Source organism: Myotis davidii, unplaced genomic scaffold, assembly GCF_000327345.1.
Source record: "Myotis davidii unplaced genomic scaffold, ASM32734v1 scaffold10, whole genome shotgun sequence".
NCBI lineage: Eukaryota > Metazoa > Chordata > Mammalia > Chiroptera > Vespertilionidae > Myotis > Myotis davidii.
Window position 1 is genome coordinate 1,949,379 of NW_006283544.1, and position 5,393 is coordinate 1,954,771.

The following is a 5,393-nucleotide window of genomic DNA, read 5'->3' on the forward strand; positions in this document are numbered from 1 at the left end:
GCTCATGGCTGGTCAGTGCAGAGGTGGTGGCAGGAGCCTCTCCCACCTCCATGGCAGCACTAAGAATGTTCAACTAATGGTTTAGGCCCGGTCCCTTGGGGACCTAAGCCTTTAGTCGGACATCCCCTGAGGGCTCCCTGGCTGCCAGAAGGATGTCTGACTGCAAGCTTAGGCCTGATCCCACGGGGAGTGGGCCTAAGTCGACAGGTGGACATCTCCCAAGGGGTCCTGGACTGTGAATGGGCATAGGCCGGGCTGAGGGACACCCCCCCATCCCCCAGTGCACAAATTTTTGTGCACCGGGCCTCTAGTCCCTTAATAAATCTTTACTGAATGAGATGACTGGAGTCATATTAACCATTTATGGTATTATAAAATTAAAATTACTAAATATTTCAAGCTAAGCTAGAAAACATTAAAATCGTATAAACTGATCTGATAAGGAACACTCTTTTCTGAAAAATGAAAAAAAATCAGTGCATTAAGATGATTATTTCCAGGTTTAATTGTCAGTTTAAGATGGAAACAAATTACAGGGAATGGAATAAAAAATATAAAAGAAAGAAACCGAAATGATTATAGGATAGGTATGACAGAGCTACTAGAAAGATTAAAGTTTCTAAAAATGTGCAGTTTGGCTAATGACTAAGATCAAAGAAGCAGACATGACAACATTCTAAATACATTTTAAAAATAGAAACATAAAAGAGGGAGCAAAATTAGATATATCTTAGATATATCTAAGTTCTATCATGAGTTAAAGTTATTGCAAAATATATAAACAATTATAAGAATATAAGTGCAACTCACTAGCCTACCTATAAAACTATAATAAATTCTATGATGAGGGTATGTAAAACAGAAGCAAAGAAGAAAAACATAATAATGAGAAGAACTAAATCACTTTGTTAGGTCTACTCCCCCATCTCTAAATTTCTCTCATTAGACTTAACAGACTAAGTAACTGTTTATTAGGTTTTCTATAAAATATTATTTTAGGATTTTAAACAAGTAGATATAAAATATAATATTAGGCTGGTAGCACAGTGAGATAATACATATTATGATCATATTTTTATTTCTATAGCCATTTATCAAATGAGAAAGCTTATAAAATTCCAGAAGATATCTACATACCTAGGTATCTATTTAACCATATTTTTATGGCTATAAACATGACAGGATACAAATGAAATAATAAAGTACCTGATATAATAAAAAACTAAATAAGCATTAATTGAATAAAAATTTTAAACATTTAAACATCCTACATTATTATTTTGAAGAAATGCCTTCTCTTCTTAAATACTTTCTTGGGCCTCACTTTTCTTCCCACACTTTCCCAAGCCTTCTCATCCTCCTCTAGGCTGGTGGAAAAGTTGGTACTTTGGTTAATGCCCTGCTTCCTCCTCCTTTTCATTCATTTGCTACTGTAAACAAGACCCTACGCAGTGGATTCTGAGAGACTTGTGACCAAAAGTCTGAGATGAATCGTAAAGGCATTTTCTCAGAGAAAATCTGAATTGGCATGACTCTTTGTCAGTATGTGTAGAGATCAATACAAAAGAAAGGAGCCTAACATTTCAGCACTTTGTCTTTATATTTGCTTTCTGTGTTTGTATTTGTATTCTTCATTTAATCATCTCTAAAACTCTACCAAAGAATATTAGATTGTTCTCTTTTTAGAGGTAAAAAACCCCGAAACTCAGAAAAGTTAGCAATTAAGTAGAGAAGCTGGAATTTGTACCCATGACTGCCTCAAATTTCTGGGCTCTTACACTGTAAATTCCCATATCCAAGAGAGAAAAAAATATTAAAAATATTCAAAGCATGTATTAAAAACACATACACAATCTCTATCAACACACCACTGGCAGGTAAGAGTGTACAGACGCAACTAAAGGAAGAAGGCAGTACAGACAAAGGTCACGACTGAAAGGTGAACACAGAGAACAGGTGAGGGGTCTCCACAAAAAGAGTCAAACACACAAAGGCGCGGCAAGGGTAGAGGAAACCTGTGTTTTGGGTCAGAGGTTAAGGAGGTTCAGGTCATTAGAGGTTGTTAACGGATGTCCTAGAAGGAAGTCTATAGAGAAAAAGTATTTTGTTTTCTACTAAGTTGGCTCTGTGTCCTACCAATACTTAAGAGTATTGGTGTGACTATAAGATAAGGCCTGGGTACTTTTGAGTACTTATAAAATCTCTCCCATTGAGTATCCTCTCAATCACTTTACTTTAAACTATAAAATACTGTTCAGGAAGACACACTGGCTTAGAAAGACCATAATCAATGAAAATTTTGAATATTGTTATTGTTCACTGGAAGAAAACAAACATGGAAGCAAAGACATTTAATAAAGATTTATAATGATTTCTGGAACGCAGCCACACAACTACACTGAAAATAGGTTTTACAGCTTATTTTAATAAGAAATATAATTAATCACATTTTGAAGATCAAAAACACACCAGAAGTACAAACGGAAAAAAAAATTTTTTTTAATTGTAATGGAAGGAACTTGTGACTAAAGATGAAAATACAATGACAATGTCACGTAGGGATTCAAACAGTAAAAAAATAAAATAAAACAAAAATTTGTATATTTATCAGGATGGTAATATGATTTGGAAAACTGTGTTAGATGAGTCAAAAAGTGCCTCAACTGGCTCAGCCGGTGTGCTTGAGCAATGACCCGTGAACCAGGAGGTCATGGTCAGAGCACAGGCCTGGGTTGCAGGCTCAATCCCCAGAAGGGGGTGTGCAGGAGGCAGCCGACCAATGATTCTCTCTCATTGAGGTTTCTGTCTCCCTAGATTCATGTGATGAGACTAAAGTATTCTTTAACATAATGTAATTTAAAATATTTACATATAAATTAGGCAAAGATTCTGAAGTCGGACTTGGTGGGCTCAAATTCCATACTTACTCCTTACTATTTGTGTCTCAGTTTCCATATCTATAAAATGGGATTAATAATGGTAACAAACATATGTAATACCTTTGTAATACTTTAAGCAATAAGACAATTTAAAAAAATAAAAAAATAATGGTAACAAGCTAATCATATTATAAGGACTAAATAAGAAAATGCTATCAAAATGCTTAAAATTGTGCTGGTACAGTAAGCACTATGTAAGTGTTTGCTGAATAAGATTACTTATTTTTTTTTTAAGCCTGTCATGGGAAAAATAGTAGGATACTTCATTTTCTTGGCCAAGCTATTACAAATGGTATTTTAAAAACATTTAATTGCCAATTTTTCAACTGCTTATATCTGGCACATAGAAATACAATTGACTGCCCCTGTATTCTGCAATCTTGCGAAAGTCACTTATTAGTTTTATTAGGTCACTTAGATTCCAGCTCTGACATTTTTAGAAAACAACCTCCTTGAGCCTTTATATCCTCGTTTAAATAAACAGCATTTATTTAAGCCTTTTAAGTCTGTTTCTATGAGTCTGCTCTTGCTTTGTTTTCTTTGTATATTCCACATATAAATGAAACCATACAGCACTTGTCTTTGTCTGACTGACTTATTTCATTTAGCATAATACCCTCCAGATCAGTGGTTCTCAACCTGTGGGTCGTGACCCCCCACAAGAGTTACAAGGGGTCGCCTAAGACCATCGGAAAACACATATTTTTGATGGTCTTAGGAACTGAGACACTGCTCCTCTATCTGTCTCCAGGCAGGTCCACACACATGCATATATGCCCACATACGAGTACCCAGCGTGATGATATCATCACGCCAACCCCACTACATACACCCGGTACAAATACAGGTGTATGTGACAGGGTTGGCGCCATAATGTACTTATGCGGACCAGCACACATGTGTAGAGAACAGCTACTGTGTAGACAGCAGCAGCTGTGTTGAAAGCAGTTACTCTGTTAAAAGCAGCTACTGTGTTGAAAGCAGCAGTATTGGAGGTAAAACGACACTTCATGAATTATAATTACTGGGTAAATATAAAATCATGTACTGTAAAATCATCAACTACTGCAAAACAAAATATCTGTACCATGGGACTTAATCTGGATGCTGATCGGTCTTTTTATATTCAGCTGTGGTTGATGTGAATACTGCCCCCTTGTGATAGTAGCAGATATGTAAAAAAAACAACACAGAATGATAAATCATAAGAAACTTTAATGAACTGTATTAACTGAACTATGCTATGTATCATCTTTTGTATTATTAAAGCTATTGTTATATATTATTTTCATTAGCAAACCATCCAATGACAATAGATCGTGTAGAGAAGAACGTTAAGGAAAGAAAATATAGTGAGGATTTTTTACAGTATGGTTTTACCTCAATAATTACAACAGGAATTGAGAAACCGCAATGTGTTATTTGTTGTGACGTTCTATCAGCCAAATCTATGAAGCCGAACAAACTAAAACTCCATTTTGATAGCAAACATCCAAGCTTTGCCAGCAAGGATACCAACTATTTTAGAAGCAAAGCATTGGGACTCAAGAAAGTCAGACTTAACACTGGTGGCAAGTACCACAAACAAAACATAGCAGTCGTTGAAGCTTCATATTTGGTGGCACTCAGAATCGCCAGAGCTATGAAACCTCACACCATTGCTGAGGATTTACTGTTGCCAGTGGCCAAAGACATTTTTTGAGTTATGATCAGAGACGAATTTGTTACGAAATTAAGTGCAATTTCCTTATCTAACAACACTGTCCGCAAAAGAATAGATAGCATGTCTGCTGATATTCTTGATCAGGTAATCCAGGAAATTAAATCTGCTCCACTTCTAATATTTAGTATCCAGCTTGATGAAACTGTTCACCGTTACTGGTTTACGTGAGGTATATTAATGATAGAGACTTTAAAGATGAGTTTCTTTTTTGCAAACCTCTTGAAATGACAACTACTGCACGTGATGTATTTGACACAGTTGGTTCATTTCTGAAAGAGCGTAAGATCTTTTGAGAAAAGGTTTGTGGTGTTTGCACAGATGGTGCCCCAGCTATGCTAGGATGTTGATCTGGATTTCAATGTTTGGTACTGAATGAGTCACAAAAAGTCATCCGAACTCACTGTATGATTCATCAGCAAATATTAGCAATGAAAATGCTGCCACAAGAGTTACAAGGGGTAATAAAAAGCGTCATAAGTTGTGTTAATTTTGTAAAGGTGAGCACTTTAAACAGTCGACTGTTTTTGCAACTGTGCAATGAGTTGGATGCACTGAACAATGCTCTGCTATTTCACACTGAAGTGAGATGGTTGTCGAGAGGAAAAATTTTAAAACATGTTTTTGAGCTTTGTGATGAACTCAAAACATTTTTTAATCAGAAAGCAAGACTGCAGTTCGAAGCACTTTTCGGCGATAAAAGTGAACTGCAGAAAATAGCTGCTCCAGGAGCC

The 5,393-nt window shown here is 36.0% G+C and overlaps 1 protein-coding gene and 1 pseudogene across 2 annotated transcripts in view; one reads left to right on the forward strand and one right to left on the reverse strand.

Annotated features, from left to right (window-relative positions):
• The window catches only part of PIBF1 (progesterone immunomodulatory binding factor 1), a 221,843-nt gene that overhangs the window by 123,642 nt on the left and 92,808 nt on the right, over positions 1–5,393 (reverse strand). The gene's annotated exons all lie outside the window — the stretch shown is intronic.
• LOC102772437 overlaps positions 4,645–5,393 on the forward strand; it is a 24,773-nt pseudogene continuing 24,024 nt past the window's right edge.